The sequence below is a fragment of the Lepisma saccharinum genome, chromosome 18, assembly GCF_977018435.1.
Source record: "Lepisma saccharinum chromosome 18, izLepSacc3.1, whole genome shotgun sequence".
Lineage (NCBI taxonomy): Eukaryota > Metazoa > Arthropoda > Insecta > Zygentoma > Lepismatidae > Lepisma > Lepisma saccharinum.
The window spans coordinates 7,996,928-8,018,000 of NC_139246.1; the positions used below are offsets into that span (position 1 = coordinate 7,996,928).

At 39.5% G+C, this 21,073-nt stretch overlaps 2 protein-coding genes across 2 annotated transcripts in view; one reads left to right on the plus strand and one right to left on the minus strand.

The window, feature by feature from the left end:
• The window catches only part of LOC146002372 (protein unc-93 homolog A-like), a 116,091-nt gene that overhangs the window by 22,002 nt on the left and 73,016 nt on the right, over positions 1 to 21,073 (minus strand). The window lies entirely within an intron of this gene.
• LOC146002373 (protein spinster homolog 1) overlaps positions 768 to 21,073 on the plus strand; it is a 407,500-nt gene continuing 387,194 nt past the window's right edge. The window contains exon 1 of the mRNA XM_083140102.1: positions 768 to 816. The gene's annotated coding sequence lies outside the window, so the exon portion shown is untranslated. The remainder of the gene's footprint in view (positions 817 to 21,073) is intronic.

Here is a 21,073-nt window from a genome sequence, read left to right on the forward strand (position 1 = left end):
GGCCTAGACAATGGTGTCATTTGTTATTTCATCAAAGCTATCATCCTCATCTTCGCGATTAGTCAAAGGTGGCAGAAAAGCAAATTAAAATAAACCAAATCAATCAATCAATTACGGAGATATTTTAGAATGAGTAATATTGAATTTCAGTCTGCCCATTATTTGTCTTGGTTAGTGTATAAATACTGTCAATGCTTCTTACAACATCGCAAGTATCATTAATGTTTTGGATTTTGCTAAGGGAAGACTCCCAGGGTGTTGTTTTCAAGTCGTCTCTCTTAACGAGGAACGCTAGTGGCAACCCTGCCACGCGCCCCTGGTAGTTATGTCAGAGCAAGCGTTTGCTGTGTTGGGTTGCATACGTACAGAATAGATTTTAAGCGCTTATAGCTCAGAAACTAAGCGCTTTCGAGGTAAACTTTATTGGGAAAAGTTACTTGTTTTTATGATATCTACCAGCACCCAAGCGTTGTTGAAAGAGTTTTGCGACACCCTGTATATTGCGCTCTTGAGCTTGATCACCTGCCCTCTCGTGGATTTTTCTTTGCGAGAGATTTCGATATGTTTACAGCACCACGCTCTAGTGGCAGTTTTGTGAACTCACCAATTTGCGAGATGGTTTGAATGTGCCTGTTCTCGTGTGGTTTGAGTGCATAGTTTGTGTATTTCAGTCGCATCTAGTGGAGTTTTAACGGTAGATTTACGTTTCATAGGCCCTGCTACGTCGAAATATTAAAACTGTCTGCCTTGAAGTGTTATTGTGAAGTTTGACGCCAAAGATTGCAGTGGAAATTCGGTCTGTTGAAGACGCAAAACGTAAGTAGAACTATTCACGTAAAAGTTATTTAAGTTTGTTACTACGCTCTAGGATTAACAATCGTTCCATGCTACGTTGCGTAAGATTCTCTAATCATGTACTCTTATACGTTGATACCAGTGTATATTCGACAAGGTGCTGTTTTAACTGCGTAGATTCATAGCGGCGATAAAGACATCGAAGTAAAAGGGACGCCTCAAACGGTTGGTTTCGTACCACAGCCATCACAGAACCTTTGTTCTAAACATTGTTCAGTTTCTAATATTAAAATATATGGATTTTTAACATAATGAAGTTCAGAAGTGTATCCAGAGCAATGCTTTCATATCCAGGGTGCAAAATTCTCTTACTGTGAAACACTATTATGATCGAAGAAATCATGCATAAAATCAATGGAGAGAGGAGGTAGCATTTGTTTGTGGGGTGCGAGAGAAAAACGTTTTTGACCAAAAAAAAACTCATTTCTAATAATAGTTTGCTACGAATAGAGTTGTACAAGAGTTCCTTCTATAGTAAACAGTGTTAAAGATGGGGTTGGAGGCAAATGTTTTAGCATAAGTTCAAAAGCATGAGTCTTACTACTTGTACCGTATTCGTTACAGTGTATTATTATTATTATTTCGGTAAACTTTCCGTATGCGGAAAACGCCTGAAACTCGCTATTTATGTCACTTTCCATATTCGTACTTTCGTATTCTGCACTGAGAAACATTGCTCAAGGTGGCATTTCGCTTTTTTCACGGAAATAATCTATATTTTCGACGTATGAAGTAAGTTTTGTTCATTTCTTTTCCCTTCGGTAACACACTAAATGGCGGTCACAGTTTCACTACCGTAGTCGGCGTGCAGTGTTTCCACCCCATTCCACCCAAAAATACCTACATAGCCCCACAAACCATTGACGCATAGCCCCACAAACCATTTGCGGAAACGTACCATCTTCAGTTACAAAAACACGTGTTTGGAAACACTGACCGGGATTACGTCATCACACACGGCAACATCCGGCCGGAAGGAAATGGATGCAACAGCTTTTGTGCATCGGTCACGCATTTATATCGAAAAATAGATGATTTACCGGCAAAATTCAATGAACGATGCGAGAAAACACTTCCCCGAACTTCCACAAGTCTAAAGAAACTGCATTTGGTAAGTAATTTCTCCTGTACATTTTAAGAAATCCGTTTTCCGGATACGGAAAGTTTACCATAATTCTTTGATACCCTTGACCCTCCTTAACCCCACCAGAAAGTAAAAGTCATTGAAGATTATGTTTAATGAACATTTTGAACCCACAACTCCCTCTCCCCTCTAAATACGGTTATGCTATTGTCGATACGTGAAAGTATGTTTTGTGGGACAAGATATCGAACAGCGACGTACCCTTGATATTTCTGCCTAGATACAGTGTTCGCGTTTCGTGAACTCTGTTCGGGGTACGAAAGTGATTTATTCATTTGTGACATGCTTTGAGTTCTACGTCAATGTGTGTGTAGAGCAGTGGTTCTCAAACTGTGGTACGCGTACCTTCAGGGGTACAATAACTACTTGAAGGGGGTACGCGATCAGCTCGGAAGAGAAATGTACCCACACGACATTTTTGCTGCAGGTGTGTAGAGCAGAATTCATAGCTTTAACATTCAACACGGAAGTAAGGCTCATTTTGTCACTGACACTCTTATCTTTGTTTCATATATTTTGAAATACAATACTAGTCGTTAGACATTTATAATCAACAAAATTTGGAGACGAATCTCAGTTTGAAAGTTTCAAGTGCACAATCAGACATAAAAATAACTGTCAGGCTATGCAGGAACATCCTTCTCACTAGAAACTGAGGATTTACAATAAAACTCCAAAATTGTGCTTGGCAGTTCGTTTACAAACTTATTTTTGTTTGAAAATTAAGTGTTTAATCATAAAGATTGAAAACGCAGGAACACCCAATAAAATAATTATGTTGGATTCTAATGTTATTTGCTTACCATATTTTCACATACAGCCTGAATGCGATTTTGTTTTATTGCATATACAAGCCTCCAACGTATCAAAAACGCCAAAAATTCCCAAAACCCACTATTTGGAGAAAACCTATGGCGAGGGTACATTAGACATTTAGTTACGACTAAAGTTTGAGAACTGGTGGTGTTGAGCGCTTATATGATCCGACATTCTACTGTTTATTTTGATTTTGTTTTAACTTTTTAAATTCTTTTAGACCTACAACATGTTCACGTGGTAGCACGTTTCGTGTATTACCTCCTCTGATAATATATTACATTCTTCATTCATTCCCTTTGGGGCAAGTTGGCAACTTTTGCACGACTGTGTACATTTTTCTGTGTTTTAAATAACATTCGCGTGTATTCTATTCTTGTAACACAATGTTCGAGCTATATATCTGCACAATTAGATTCATTTCCATGCAATGCTCTCGGAGTAATGAAGCAAAATATATTATCATCGCCAGCTTGTCTCAAGTATCGCCACATGTTGTTAGCTTAGGAGTGTTAGGTGCGACGCTTTCGAACTTTCGTTACGTTTGGAGTGCTAATAAGTTTGGTGGCGTTATCATTTGTGTGTGCATATAACCTGTTTTTACGAATAAAGAACTATGAAAGTACTTAGAGATGGGATTTTTACTTGCGCGGGTCATACTTTGGGATCAAATATCGCTGTCATTTGTACATTTTGTGCCCTGATATAAATTTCATATTACATATAACATCATCACCTATCGATGACAAAATTCGACGTAGTTCTCAAGGGGAGGTCAAGGTTCCTATTTGTTTAATTTATTCCATTTCCTTGCATTAAAGTTGTGCAACGTTAATTGTAGTTTTGTGGTAATGAAACTCGATTTGTGTAGGGAAGCACCAAAGCTAGTATCGTGTCCGCTGGTTAGGTTCATTCATACGCCACACGTGAACAGAAGACCACTCTTCCTTTCTGCTGCACTTCCTCGTTGTCTTGGAAGAATGGGGGAGGGAGGCGTTGCTTTCAAGCCACTACACAGCCTTGAACTATCAGCTGATCGAACACTGACCTGCCACAATGTACGAAACTGGTATCCTTCCCAGGCAGCGTTTGAATTGAAGACAATTGGGGTAAATTTCAGAGCTTCCCATTTTCACGTTGCGAGATTTTCACCCACTGTGCCGTGCTTAGGAAGCCAAGGGCGTAGGGTGAAAATTTTGAAGGGGCTCCAGATATACGCTTTATTTATTGAGATTAAAAACAAATATTTAAAAAGGGATTTTTCAATTAACATACATAATTATGTGTGCGTAGAAACGTATAAAATACGTTACTGAGGTTCAATAGTTACGCAGAAATCATTGAGTCATGCTATACAAACTATTGATATAAATTTTATACGCCTGGGACGAGAATAGAATTCAGTGGCCGCAGAGCTCTTCGCAGCGAACTTTTAATTCTATCAGTGATTTTTTGGAAGGCACATCTGACACCAGTACTTTCAAATGTAATCTTAAGGTGGCCGAAGGTGTTCACAGAGGGTGGGGGGTGGGGGGGATAGTTGATCGGACCACGACATCAAAGTTTTGAGGGTAGGGATTTTTACTTAAAATAGCATAAAATTCAAGATAATGTTTCTACAATGTATGTAAGAAAGCTTACACCTTGGCACCATACTGCAGTATGTGGGGTGAATAGAGACCGGATATTAAGGGAGAGCATTTTTCTCTATTGCCAAAAAAAGGACATGAAAAAGAACTATAGTTTATTATTTTAAATGAAAGCACAATACATGCCATTCATGGAATACATTAAATTTCTTGCATTTTTTGCTTTATTTCAACAGAAGTAAAAAATGCAATAAATATAATGTATCAATGGTAGATTGTGTTTTCATTTAAAATAATATTTTTAGTGGAGTGCAGATCTTCCTTGTAACAGCATTTGATGTCACACAGTAAAGTTAAAACTATTCTAAAAAACTTCACAATAAAAGTCTAAATTTAGCAGAGAAGTACACTTTCAAGTTTCAACTCAATATGCGTGCTGCTTACATACAATGCGTTCGATACTCGGATTCCATTGTTGCAACGATCGCTGCAAACGTAATGGAAATAAGGTAGGGCAGAAGGCGCTTCTTCTTTCTTTCAGCTGCACCAAATAGGCAATTGTTGAAGGTTTTGTTTAGGGAAAATACAGTCATACAAAACATTTGATATCTCGTCAATAGTGGGACCAAGCAAAATGTTTTTAAAAAAGGGAATGTGGGCCGAAATAGGAAAAAAAGGGAAGTTAAAACCATGTAATCTTGTTGGTTGAAGATAATTATCAACACTGTTGTTATTTGTTCCATGATCCGTGCTGAAAAATAAAACAGGAATTACCTTTAAAATCCGGTCTCTAGAAATGAGGCTGGGACAGAGTGAATCAGAATATATTTCTTCAGTAATTAATTTACTTTAGCTGCTTCCAAGTTACTTTAACTACTAGGTGAACCATATTTAATCTGTTAGATGGAGAAAGTGAATAATTTTAGGGGAGGGCGATGAAGTAAAGTGTTCAGTGAAGGTAAAAAAGTCTCTCGGTAATAGGATAGTAGTATACGCTGTTGTATGGGGATTGTGGGGGGGGGGGGGGTCATTGGGCTGGGAGGGAATATGCACCCCTGAGTAGGTTAGGAGACTTTTTCACTGAAGAAATCATCTCCAACTTCATTAGATATGATACCTTCAAACTCATACCTCACCACAAGTATCCATGATTACATATGCTTCATCTTGGTCCAATATCCTACGAATTTACGAATCGCGTTCCATGAATGTGTGCATCTAGCTTGGAGCCAATTGATGGTATTTGCAATTTCCTACTAGCCTCAACATTCACGGGAGCATTACCCCCGCCCTCCTCTCGAGAGGTGATTACATGATGGCTTCGGTTTCCGTGGTTTGAAAGCCCCTCCAGAGACCACCACGGAGGCCATTTCCTATCATGGAGTCGTTAGTGCGTGACGTGCCGCTCCGCAAACCACAGCTTTGATCAGGTGCGACCTGGACATCCCATCTCCAGCAGATACTCGCGGCCAGATTGGTTCTGAATATTGATTCCGTGCGTAAACAGTCTCAGCCTTAAGGCCCTTTCCTAAGTATCCATGTGGCAAGGGCGTGAGGTGAACCAGCCACTAATTACAATAGTGACCGCAAGGACAGGAGAGTCAATTAACAAGTGACCTCAGAGGTCATGTTATTCGTCTGGAGTTGTCGTTTGTCACGCGTAATTTATTCATTACTTTCAGAAACGTATAGTCAGTCATATTTACATCGTGAACATCCGCTGTGCGTCAATATGAACTCGCTGCGTCATACATGCTTCCTTTCCTACCAATAATAAGATGTCCTATTTTCGAACAGTCCTAATTGCGAACACTTGTTACCTGAACACGAGTAACACTATATTACATGCAGTGGCGCAACCACAGGGAGGCATTGCCCAACCTCAAGCCTTGGACTGAAACGGCCAAAGGGGGGTGGGGGCAAATATTGGCGGCCAAGTGTACCTGCAGGGGTCAATTACCGCCCACAACTTCAAATTTTATGCAAATAAAAATACTTTTCATACAATTTTCTTGCTCGCTTCGCTAGCAATACCTGCTTTTCTTAGTCTTATCAAGTTCAGAACTGTAGCTAAGGGGCGGCGGTAGTCGGCCCTGGGAACCGAACGAACTAAATGAAAATAAGTTCTAAGATTTATTTTTTGTTTTAAGTCCACTTTACGCACATAAAGGCTAATCGGGACTGGACCTACAGTTTAAAGTGGAATCCGAATCACTGTGCCATGTGTCTCCACCGGGTATCGAAACCGGGACCCCTTGATCACAAGGCGACGATGTTACCACTACACCATCGGGGAGGCACAAAAGTTGTAAAACAGAGAATGCATTGGCGTCCCGTGAAATTATTTGCGCCCTATTATATGAATATTGATTACAGCCTGCAAAAAAATTGGATCCAAAAATGTTTTTGCTCGCTTCGTTCGCAATCTTTCATTGTTCTCTGTAATGCATTGTAAATTTCCAGACAGAGAAATAAGACTTGTATTAATTCATTTTGTTTTAAATTCATGAACAATTGTTTTCAGGAAAGGGAGCGGGCACATTTGAGAGACAATTTATGTAATTTTTGGTGTTGGTTTATTGTGAGATGGATGAATTGCATGTGTAATATATTTCAATAATATATGTTGTATATAATATGTATTAAAGAAAGTTTGAATACGTACACAATTTAGTGTCCAGTCAACGTCGCTCCATGTTGCATAATGTGAAACATATATATTGCATGAAAGTTATACATGTTAATGTAAAAAAGAATTATATTTGGAATGCATTTATCAAGCATTTTCTGTCTTTCAAAAAATAGTTTGTGTGCTTGTTTTCCATTATTAATGTGAAATTGAACGTGTTTAAAAAATAATTCAAATAGTTTGTTCGAACACAAATGCTTTAACGCCAACTTCTACCCCCTTTTTGCATAATTTACGAGAGTAATAACATCTTTGATACTACCACTACTACTACTACTAATCATAATAATAATTTTGTTCTTGGGTTCGAATCCCGACTTGGGCATGGATGTTTGTGAGTGTCCATTCATCAGTTTCATCATATCATCACTCATCCCCATCTTCGCAAATTAGCCAAAAGTGGCACAAGAAGCGAAGTAAAATAAAGCTAGTCAATAATATAAATAATAAAGTTATAATAATAACATGCTTATTATTAACATTATTATTATTAAAATAATAATAATAATTATTATTATTATTGGTACGTTTATCCTGGTACTTGCCCCCCCCCCCGACAAAAAATCGTGGTTGCGCCTCTGATTATCTGCAAGTGTTATTTCGTAATTACGAACATACTTTTCTACCTTGTGACTTATAACTAAGACGTAGGTGGGCAGGCCATGCGGCATGAATGGGAGAGGAAAGAGTATACAGGATTCTTCTTGGGAAACCTGATGGTAAGAGACCTGTAGGAAGGCCAAGACGAAGATGGAGGGATAACGTTGGAATGGACCTAAAGGAAATCGGTTAGGATGGGAAAGATTGGATTGGTCTTGCCCAGGATAGGGACAGATGGAAGGCTTGTGTTGCTGCATACATTAACCTTCGGGTTTAAGAAGATTAGAGAGTTAGGCAGGCAATAATAGTTTGTTTCATTAGTATAATTCCTATAGATAGAGGATGATTTTTTGCAATATTATAAGTGACATTAATAATATGATAGTAATTAAAATTAATGGAACTTTAATATCGAGGTGTAGTTTTATTAGAATATTAGGTTTGGGAGCTGTTGATTGTTTATTTTACTTCGCGTTTTGTGCCTCTTGGCTAATTTGCGAAGATGGGGATGAGTGATGAAATTGATGAATGGACATTCACAAACAACCAAGCCCGAGCGGGATTTGAACCGGGATCCTTGGCGTCGTAGCGCGATGTGCTTGGTGATGTTATGTCGTCCTTGATGTTTTTAGAATTATTAATTCGTTGGTTATTTACAAGACCACTGTGAGCACCACATTAAGTGGCTGAGTGTGTGTTTAGTGTAAGGTAGGTGAACCAAAGGTGGCCATAGTTGAGCTTCTAGGGTGAAATCTCTAATGAGATACATTTCTGAAATTAAAAGAACTTCTATAACTAATTAACAACGTATACCACATGGATATTTTGTAACCTTGCTTGTGACTTTATTTAAAAGAAGAAAGAAAGAATTACAAAACTGTTACATCTGTTCCCAAGGTGGCTCATGGGTCCCAAAGGTAGCCCACGGCTTATAGTTGGCTTAGAAAATGAGGCTTGTGTTCAAGAAAACATATTTTTCATCTTTATTGACGTTTCTAAACCTTATTAGAGAAAATTGTTCGTGCCATATAGTAACGACCAATAGCTGACCTCCGTGGAGGACTGGTCTGCACAGTCCCTACGACGCCAGGGGTTTCACAGTAACTTAAATAAAATGGCTGCTGGCAACCCGAGACAGTTCGTTTTCTGCATGGTGCACCTGAGGGAGACTGCGTATATTAACGTAGTGCCATCTGTTAGCTGTGTTAAATACTAATATGATTTTCGTAAAGTGGGCCACCATCGGACCACGGGCTACCTTTGGCTCACCTACACTCCCGCAGAATTAACTTGAGACAAAATGGCTGCCGGCGCCGCTGCAGGAGTACCAACCTACAGCGAACGCTTGACTCTCACGCGAATCACGGGCAATCAGCTGACAACGGAGATGGGAGATTTGATTTGAAAAAATAATTACATTGTGTAACGGAAATATCGCTGTATTAGGAGGACATGCTAAGAAAATTATAAGCATTATAAGTATTCTATGTTACACAATAAATGGATAAACAGTTCATTCAGAAAGAAAGCTTTTAAGTCCACTTTATGCACAGTAAGGCTAATCGGGACTGGACCTACAGTTTAAAGTGGGATCCGAACCACTATGTGCCTCCACCGGGTATCGAACCCGGGACCCCTTGAATACAAGGCGACGACGCTACCACTGCGCCATCGAAGAGGCCAGAAAACTCTATGCACTGCCGCTTCGCTTGCTTCACCAGTCACTGCACGCGAGTCCTTTCAACAGTTGGTAACATTTCGCGCGCCCGAGCATTAGAGTTTCCATTGGTCCGTTACAGCGGGAAGTCCCGCGCTCTAGCCAATTCGAGCGCAGTTGCATCACTCACAGAGCGGCCATTTCTCCCAAGTTAATTCTGCAGGACTGTACATTATACGTTTCCTGCACACCGAGTACGACAGTATGTATATGAGACACCAGGTCTTAAAAATTTTCATAATCTACGAGAAATCGTCACGTGTGAAAGGAAACTTATTCATACGAAAATGAAGCCCACTTATGGAGTATGTACTCATAAGCACCTGTCCATTTTCATCAGTGTCCGGAAAGTTACTTCTATTTATTTATATTTATTAAACACTACAGGCAAATGCCCAGTTACAGTGCTTTGAGGTTAAGTCACATTTTAAGAAATAAACTGAATTACAGTTACTCGATTTAAGTAACTAAGTTCAGTTATTTCTACTGGGATTTTCTTGCAAAATAAACATGTAGAGCATTCCCTGACATTCGCTACGAGACTCGGCGGCAAACGGCCCGGCGTCAGAGATTGTCTTTCCCGGTGAACGGGTCCGCGACAGTCGCATGCTACAGTCAGTTTTTTTCGCTCTCTTTCCCTTTCTGTTGACGTTGCAGACTGACGCCAGTATAATCATCCCTCGGAAGTTATGTTGTGTCGTGTCCGCGTGTTGAAGATTGTGGCTTAATATGGCACCACAAAAGTTTACATACAACAAAGGATTTATCTTGTCGAGTGTTACTTCGGAAAGAGGAATTGTGGAGAAGTGCGACGACGTTTTGCAACGAAATTTCCTGGTGTTCCCGTTCCACATAGGACCACTATAATAAACCTCGTAAAAACGTTTAGAGTAACAGGGTCAGTTCTGAATAAAAGTGGAAAGAAGAACCCACGTGTACTTACTGAGGGAAAACTCGATGAGATAGGACAAAGGTTAGAACAGTCTCTTAGAAAATCTATCCGCCGCCTCTCACAAGAAACGGGTGTTTAAAAAAACACAGCATTTAGAGCCGCTAAAATTCTTAAATCTAAAAATAAAAAATAAATCTAAAAATTAAAGCATACAAAGACAATCCACACACCATCCGTGAGTTAAAAGAGAGTATTGTACGAGAAATCGGGAGAATTACAGTAGACGAACTTGCACATATAAAGCCAGAGATGCCAGGAATGTGTTGCAGCTGAGGTACATCATTTTCAACACCTTCTGTAGTCAAGGTTAGTACACAATATGAAAACTGTAATTTTAATAGCCGACTCTAGCGACTGTCGCGGACCCCGTTCACCGGGAGATACAAGCACTGACGTCGGGCCGCTTGCCGCCGAGTCTCGTAGCGAATGTCAGGGAATGCTCTGTATTTACATGCGTTTTATTTACGTTTCTCGTACATAGCCTAAATATTCATATATTTATATTATTACAACAAATAAGAATATATGCAACAAGGAGTCAGCTTTGCTTGAATGCTTATCAATTTTATTTCGTGTGTTTGTGTGTATGTACAAACACACAAAACCAATGGCGGCGATTAAGGGGGGCATGGGGGACAGTTACCCCCACTTTTTGCCAGTTTTACCCCCAAAACTATGCTAAACCTTATATACCAAGGGAAAGTAAACTGTCCTTGCCCCCCCCCCCCCCCCCCCCCAGTTTTGACACATTGCCTCCCCTAGTTTTTGAACCTAATCGTCGACACTACACAAAACAAAATTACACACGCTCACGTTTAAGGGAAAAAATACTAATATATTTACCACATTAACTCGCGTTTTCTTAGGTATTATTCGAAACTAATGTTGTACACTAGGACTAGTATAATAAAACATTATCCGACCTTTCAAATTTGATACAGATGAAAGCTTGCTTCGGAAATTTGGACATTACCTCATTAATAGGCGTGAAAGCACATAATTCCGGCAAGAAATAATGAAAAACACATCATAAATACTTTCAGTATCACGCATGGCAGAATTAAATTACGATTTGGGCAATAACTTGTGTTCATGGCTACGACAGTGAGACACTAAACATATTAACTCATGTTTGTCCTCTGTGTCCATTTTATGAATCATGAAGCATTCCTGGGAGTTTATAACAGCAATGAACTCATTAAATCAACCAGTTTACAAGCAGGTTTCATCACCATAACACAAAAACATGCCTTTGCACTTCGCTGGGAGAAACAAGTTGAAGTTTGTTAATCTTTCGTGTGAGTTCATGACAAAGTCCACGTGGATAATTTTCTTCTTTCCGTGGTTGCTAGTTAACTGAGATAGGTAGTTTCTGATGTAACATGGCTGAGTGAGATGCATTATAACTAGGGAGGGGATTTTAAGGTGCAGCATCTTTCCAAAAATATAGCTGTTTTCATGGCCGTATTTAGATGGGGGGTTTCTAGGGTTCAACCCCCCGCTCCCCGAAACTTCTGACATGTTGGATTAATGGAAGTTCAGAAACCAAAATTGTAACAAATTTTTAATTTTTTTTCCGAAGCATCACAAAAATACATGGAGACAATGTTGAAACGATCGAGCTAGAATTTTCATACATTTGGAATTCTGAAACTTGAGTGAAACAGGATTTATTCTCAGAATCGTAGCCCACCCGCGACCCCTCCATTTTCACTTCTGCTGTCATCTTTCCAGTGTTGCTCCTGCGTCACAAGGAATATAGACTGAAGATTCCCTTATGATTGTCCCAAAATTCCCTTTCCAGCTTTTAAATTCCCTGTCCTATGAAGTCGAAAATCCCCCTTGATAGGAGTTCAAACCTAGGATCTCCAGTTTTGTAGCGCATTACGTTCGCGATTGAGGTTACAATCCATCACCAAGCTAAGTTTTTAAAAAGAATAACTGGTTCCACACTTTTCAAAATTCCAAAAAATTAATTTTAAAGTCAAACAACAAGAACTTTATGACTAAAATTTCCATCTAACTTTTAAAGCTTTTCTCTTGAAGGTATCTAAAGTTTAATGACGAAGTATAATAATTGTGCATTTCAGTACACACTGTATGAAACATAAAAAAAGAAAAAAAGAAAATTGTGCTGGATATTCACTCATCTGTTGGATTGAGTAAGCCCTCTCAAGGATATAACAATAATATAATAATTATTATTAGTATTGTTATTATTATGGAATAAAATTGTTTTATTATTATGAAATTTTAATTATTATTGTGCAATTATTGTTATTATTTCTATTATTCAAATTTCTGGCGACGCCCATGGGAACAATTATAAATGAACCCCCCCGAATTTTTTTTCTGCCTACGGCCATGGCTGTTTTCATACCGATCGTTTGAGATATGTATTTTAGGACATGAATTCAAGTAAAATGAACACACGTTGTTGCACCTTTTCGTGAGATTAGCACATTTTCCCCTTTTTACCCCTGCTTTGATTCTTCAGCACTTTTTCCCTTCCTTTTCTTTCATGTTTTGTCAAAAAATTGTACAGAAAAATAAATGATTTTCACTCTTCTTGAGCATCTACATAAAATCCTATAGTGTCATTTTGTAGAGCAGAAGGAGAGCTATGAAATGGTACAATATAATCATTGCAGCCCCAATAGTTCCCAAAATAATGTAGCAAAACCCGCGAGAGAAAACACAAAACTTCAACAAAACCTATGGGCACTATACACCGGATGTTTACATTTCTGTGTTTGCTTGGCTCTGGCGGGGACTACACTTCCGGTTTTGAAAAGAATAGCATTGAATTCAAAGGTGTAAAGGCAGTGTCTTCGGAAAAGGCGACAATATTTGTGTGGCTTTTGGTTTCAACATGACATTGGAAACAAACTATTGTTCTCAGGTATATCTATGCATCGTTTTCAGACAGACCCGATACGGAAAAACCAGTGGATTTAAGAAATAAAGCTAGAAGATTGGACACAAGCACGAGAGAGTATGCTCTGCAGTCGGCACTTCATCAAATCAAATGAAAATTATAATAATCTGACGCGCATGGGTTGACTAACTATTTATAATCATACTATAACGCATTTGCCTTTTGGTTATTGATAAGCGCTCTCTCCATGGGCGTCGGTAGTCAGTTGACCCTTCCTCCACGGAAACTGGCATCCTTCATTTCAAGTTGCAAAAAAGCAGGAAGTTTGTTATTTTTATTGTTAATAACAGAAATAAAGTTCACTTGGTTAGTATTCGAACAGAGTAATTAATGTAAAATATGCATTAGCTCGAAAAAATGAGTGAAAAATACAGGAACCAAGCTATATTTTCATATTCTACCATTTAATCCAAAGAATAAATAGTTCCACAGTTTTCAGAATTCGAAAAATTATAATTTTAGATGACGTCACACAATATAAACCTTGTGAGTATTTTTTTCTAACTTTTAAAGTTCTTTCTTGAACGACACTTGCAAAAGTTAATAACAAAATACAATAATTGTGCATTTCAGTATAGTAACTTTCAAATGTAAAATAATTAATGGAAAATACGTGCTGGATATTCACTCGGCTTGTGGACCGCATTGCATGATAATAATAATAAAATTCGAATAAAATTGATTAATTAGGTATATATTATTAGTGTATAATAATAATTTTCACCGTAGTAATTATTATTATTTCTTTTACTGTTGTAATCGAAGTATTTCAATGTTTATAATTAATGTAAGCTTCAATTCGAGCTGGAGAAGTCTTTTCAAAAACGAAACTTTTGGTAGAAGATCAACATTGGCTTGGAAAATATTAGTATTATCCCTTATATCTGCATCCAAAGGATCCAGGGAATTGCCAATCTTTTCTAGCTACCTTTGTTTCTGTACATCACTCAAAAACTTCAAGTGATCCATTTTGTTTCCGAGCTTTTATAAGAAAATAAGGTTGGTGACGATATGTATTCCATTTGTCTACATTGGAAGATTCGCCAAACCGGAAGTTCTTTCCCCGCCATCAATAATCGAACTGTCTGATCGATCATTTTTGTTTACTCAGGAATAACCCCCATTCGGCAGAACCACAGTTCTCTATGCAGTCCGCGCGCATTATATACAGAAGGTGCAGGAAAAGAGAGCATCGCCATTTTGTACGGACAAATATGTCCGACCAGTCTTCATTCGAACCACTCGTTGCGTTTACAACGCTGACAAGATTCGACGTGTCGCTGATACGTGTTCTACTTTCGTCGTGCTATATAAACAACTCAAGGTTATATGTGCAAATTTTTTCGACTTCCAGAAGGTTTGGCAGTTTCTGCAAGGACTTGATGGCACGAAGTACATGGCTGCAGGATCGGCAGCAAAAAACTACCGCAAGGTGGTGATTCGACACGTTCCTCTGGGTTACTGAAAGGAAAAAAAATCACCGGCCTGTGTGGCTTAGGCTACCAGGTGGAAAATGTTGGTCGTCTTTATAGACAATCTACAAATTCCATGGAAGATTCGTCTGTTCCTGATTCCAAGGATAACAGACTTTTATTGGTCGTCGTCACACTACGACGTGCAGAACTCTACTCTGAGACGGCAACACCAAACTCGTCTCAATCGATGGCTTTAAAGTCACGGTGGAAAAACTCAGACCTCAACGTATTCTTAAATGCCATCGCTGCCAACGCTTCGGCCACGGACAGCGTTTTTGTCAAATGCACCCCAGATGCGTAAAATGCTGAGGCTTATTCGATAGAAGATTGCCAACAGATCACCCCGGACATACCAGCAAAGTGCGCAAATTGTTCAGGAACACACACATCCAATTTCAAGGGATGTCCAGTGTACCAACGCCTACTGCAAGCTTCCCGTGGTAAGAACACAAAGAAGTCAACCCAGAACACCAACAAGGAGAAGAAGCCTCGACCCCAACCAGTCCCCATTCAACCAGCTTCGACTTCAACGCAGAGCGCAATTCAAGCAACTCATCGTGACAAGCAGAGCGCCATTCAACCACGGAAGCCTGAAAATAGACCTAATATGGCTGCGCCTTCTCCCAGCCAATCACCGGCCTCAACCCCGAGACCACAACCACAGGGAGCCGATAACCTGCAAGTACTACGTGGGCTGCTAAACATACTGCTGAATCCAGATCTACTACAACCATTACGCGTGCTGGTGGAGGGAATTCAAGCCATCCACCGCGCAGGAGACTCAGATGCCAGACTTCAGATCCTTCAGGAACTGTTAGCGGCCATCTGGATTGGTTATATGTTTTTTGTTGTGTTCGTTTTTGTGCCTTTTTGGGAACACCACAGATTTCTTCCTCCCTGCGACAGTTGCGGGAGGTGTAACAAATTTATGTAATGCCGAACAGAAAATCCTGTAAATGCTATTGTATTGAATAATGAGATTCCAGCAAAATAAATTGTATGAAACTGACGTAAAACCCAACGTGTCAACGACGAAAAGAAAAGAGAGCATTGAATAAAGAAAGACATTTTATCAGCACCATCTTTTGAACCTTTTTGAAAACATTTTCAGAACCTTTTTCCCCTTTCCCGATCATAATTTTGCACCTTAAAATTCTTTCCTTAATTATTGCAAAAAGTGAAAATCGATAGAAATTGCTGAAAGTAGCATACTCAAAACTTTTATAGTTGTGAGTAAGAAGCAGCCATAGCTCATTATCGCTATAGGCCTCCACGTATATAAAAAAACTAACCATTTAAAACAGAAACAGTGCTCGTTACTGATTTAAAACAGATTGTTTATGAATAGGAAAAATAGTAAAGAAACAATAGTTATATTATACAGGGGCTAATAAAGACTGGATTACACTTTTGACATTTATATCGCCACCCTAATAAATCGAGGATCATATTATTGCATTGTAATATGATTCCCTACATATTCACTTATAAATGTTATTATTACTATTTGGACGAAAACTGGGAGTGTTGGTCTGAATACAAAGGGGTGCGCCGCCTATGTTAGAAGCATAGGCGGAGTTTGAGCTTTTGCTTAGGGGTTGGGCAGACTCTGGGAGAAGCATATGATGAGGGTTACTGAACATACCCTAGTTTATAAGGGCCCGGAGACCTCCCCCCGGAAATTAAAAAAAAACAACTTAAAAACACTGAGTTTTAGACCTTTTAGATTTGAAAATGTTAAATTTCCTGGCTTAAGTAAACAAATATTAATTAGTATATTGGTTGTCAGTTTTAAAAGAAGAAAAACAGTACGATTATTGCATTTTGCATTTCATTAATTTTTTATTGATACAATACTCGTATTACTATTAAAAAGTTACGGTACAATAGTAAACTTCAGAAATTTTTGGAAAATTAAATTGAAGAGTTCTTTTGATGCCTCAGCAGTAACTGTTGACTCAACACAAAGTCATGTTACGTTTTTCTTTCTTCAAACTGTACACATCAATCAATTCGTCTAAGATCCGCTATTGCGGCGCAATTACCGCACATGCCATCATGCCAAACGTCAAGATTTGCGGTATGGCTTCATAACAAAAATGTAGTAACTGAACTTAATCATGTGTTATTTTTTTAGTCTTATTTTAAGTTGGGGGCCAGGCGCCCCCTGGCCCCTCCAGAACTCCACCTATGGCTAGAAGGGTAAATGTGTTGTGGGATATGCGAATCAATCCCCTCCTGGCGTGGCTACATTAAGCTTGTCTGATGCAGTGGGATCACGTCAGTCTACTTGAGAATTACTTGAAGCTGTTTTCTTGCCGCACATCATGGTGTAACGTTTAACAAATCCCTTCCCTCATACCACTTTTGCAGAAACAGGCAACTTGGGGCGAGCCAATTACAGCCGAGACATTTCGGAGACTGGAAGCTCCTAGCCACTTGCGGGAAATTTTTGAAAGCAGTCATTTTCTAGAGTTTCAGAGTTGCCAAGTTCCCAGCGAGTTTTCTCCTAGAGAAGCGGATCCCATGTAAGTCCAAGTAGTTCGTCGAGAACTTTAAAGTGGCAGACTTAATCGCATAGGCGCAAGCGATGGTCGGCTTTTCATGCGAGCGGATTAGAAAAGTAACGACTTGCGTGAGTTTTCTTGCAAACTTCCAGTATTAAACTTCCAGTCGTTTCCACCATGCACTATTCATTATAATGGTTCGTGTTTTTTTCCCCTTCAGTCCTCTACAAATTCCTCGTCATCAATTCGTTCCTTCTCAAAACATTCCTAAATTCTCGCTTATATTTCAATTTTTATTTTTAGTTCCTCCTTTAATATTTTTATTCTTCAGCTCTTTTAGTATCACTCATGGCAATATTATTAGTAACAGTCCACTTTACCGAATCACAGGCATCCAGGAACTGCATCCACTCGTGTCAATTCTATAAATGTACGAAGAAGGAAGTGTGGAGTTGGTTGACCTTGAAGCTCGCATTTTCGTGTCACGCGGTATAGTTCCTTTATACCAATGATATTAAAATTTATTGATATTGATACGAGCCCTTCGGCTGTGCGTATCCTACAATATTGTTACATAAACACCCCGCCCTTAAACATACACCACATTTGATCATACATTCAGAAACATTTATAAAAAAACATTTGGAAAAGAATTACATACTGTGTACATATATAAATGACTACATTTGAGATTGATCATTTTCACAACACTACATTACACGCTCCACCTATGCTTGAGCCACAGCTGTTCCGTACCCTTCACTTTCACTGACTCCTTGCAGCATTTTCCTGCGCTCCCTCCAAACTGCATGTAAATAGGAGCCCAGGGCTTTGATATTTACATTCGTTATACCACTCCTCTCCTCCCTACATATAGCCTGGATGGTCTGCTCAATGCTGTCCCTTGCACTGTCCCCCCATTTGCGTTGTCTCAGGGGTGCCGACCAAACACACTCGTGTAGGATGTGAGCCCTCGTCTCCTCTTCGCCGCATAACGTGCAGATGGCACGACCGTCCGGCCCCTTGAGTTTTTGTTACCTCCACCCCCCTAGCAGGAACCAGGCGAATCCACTTCTTTGCTGGTACGTACCGTGTCCTCCCCCATTCCACCCACACCCGTGGTGGTTGTGCGGCGGCGAGCGTTACCTTCTCCCCACATTCTACCATGATGTCTTGCCTGCTACTGTCCACCAATGCTATCACTGAGTTTCTTCATTTAGAGTCTCGTCAAAATTATTCGCTCACTCTTTCTCGTCTCAGTATCTAGTGTGTTGATTTGACCTCAGATGAGTCATGACTAGAGACCTGATTTATAAGCACAATCAAACAGTAAAATAAGCAAGTTAATAAGCACAGAAAATTAAAAAATAAGCACAAAAATAAGCATAAACAAATACAGGAAAATCTGAAAAAACATTTGTCTATTAGATCTCTTACCTTATTCAAAGCTGTTACAGTATGTAAGGAAGGTCATCCTGAGAATTTCTTGTGTGAAGCTCCTGCGTCTGTCAGTGATGGATGATTTGTACAGTGAAAATGTTCTTTCCACGTAGCATGACATCACAGGCGCTTGTGAAACACACCACAGTTCTTCGGTGAATTCCTCTTCAATGTCTGTTTCTTCACCAGAAATCTTTTTTATAAATTTGACAGTGTTTTGTAACCGGGAATTTTCAGTAATTCCTGACTGAGCTTGTCGGACACAATTTTACCAACACCGTGACTTTCTGAAGACAACGTTACTGAAATTTCATCAATAAGAGAAAGCGAATGTTGCAATGTATTATTTCGAGCTTTGAACTGTGTTATAACATCAGGTAATTTGGAAAAATGATTATGGATGCACTGTATCTTTTCTAGGATGCCGTTTCTCTCGTGCGGCTATTTAGAAGCATTGATCTCGTTATCCCGATGCCGTCGTGTGATTGAAATAGGATTGAAATGTGACAGATTTGGGTAAAATATGCTATTTTAAACCAAAATCGTAAAATAAGCAAGCATAACCATTTCGTGCAGAAATAAGCTTTTATAAGCACTTTCAACCTTAGTTAAATAGCTCATCAAGGTATGTAATACGAAGTATAACCTTTCTTCTTACCATTAGAAGTCTGGAAAAGAATATGCATTTCACTTAGTTATGACAGTGGTTCCCAAAGTGTGCGCGAAATGCTCCAATATTTTCACTGAAATGATATGATTGTTCCAAATATATGCTTATTTAGTACTTTGTACATGTAAAATGTTTCTGAATTTGAAACATGTGTTTATTTTTTAACCTAAGGCGATACAAACCGGCTAGAATTAATTTTTACAATCTTGATTTATTAATATTGCTACGAGGGTTGGCAAGAAAGTAGTGACAAAACTGACGTCACGTCACGTATGCTCGATAGAGAGCGTTAGTGTTCATAGTACGTCTGGAGAGAGGGCATAGCTGTTCAACGGACTTGAAGCCTTGACATATCGGACGGTGGTCCGTTGGGTATCAGTCTTCCGACAAGGACATCATACGCCGCGTTCGAATCGGCACCAGATGTCCCCTAGAGCACCATTACATCCGGGGAATCCGCCTGCCTCCGTTGTCAGAATTGGCGGCATATAGAGGTGGAAGGCGCGACAGATGCACGCTTCAACTCGCTGTGGATCTGCGCCTGGCAGCCATATTGCAACTTTTACTTTGCAGAGGCAACGTTTATTGAATAGATGATTTAAAACTCAGTGCTACGTGGACATTTATCGATAACACTATATGTAGAAAATATATAAAAGAATAAAGCTCACGTGCCACATTTTTAATATGAGTAGTAAATAGGTGGAAATCAATGTGATAATTGGCGTCTGCCTTCTGCGCGCATGCGCCACAGAGCGCATTGGGTGTGGGTGAGGTTCGAGCTGACACCTGGCGGGAAAAGTATCAACCGTACTTCTAGGCAGCAAATAGATTCGGACCACTTCGACGGGACATGAAAACGAGAGCAAAGAATGGAAGGAAGCGCTTACCAATTCGGACACGGCTATTTTATTTCTACTACCTGATTAGCCGGCGTTGTCCGGCTATTTATTTATAACAAACTTCTATTAGCCAGGAAAATAATGAATTCTAACTATAGTGTAAAATGTAACTAATTTTATTTCATCGTGAATGTCACCAATTAGCTTAGAGACTCCGAAAACTATGGATTCGACACTAATCTAGGTGGCATTTTATTTTTCACCCCCTCTCACCCTCCCATGCCGTTAGGTGATGAACTTGAAGTTGAACGGCATTGGGAGTGTCACGAAAACTATGTATTCCATTCGCAACACAGCCTGAATGTTAGACAACCCGAGAAACACTATCGTTGTGCGGGATTGCATAGAGTCACGGATATCTGTTTGTGTGGAATTTAATATCGGTCGTTTTGGATTATTTTTACATGTCACCCCTTCGCACCCCACCCCTAGGGGTGTCAGGGGTGTCTTACACCCAAAATATTTTTTTCCAGATTGCTAGTGATACGTGTACAAAGTTTGGTTGATATTGCTCCAGGCGTTCGAGAGTTATGCCGGAAAAAACAAACATATACACCCATTTATCGCCGTAGAGTTAGGCAACACACATAACGCATTGCAGGGAAGAGAGTATTTCAGGATATAGGTGTTCCATTTTTATTGAAGGTGACTGTACGGTACTCTTCCTCTGTATTACTGAAGGGGAACCCATCCGTTCTTTTCAAAGAAGATCCATCATACAATTCTTATTGAACTTGCTTTCCACTTGTTGTAGACTCTCTCCCGATCAATAGCGAGCC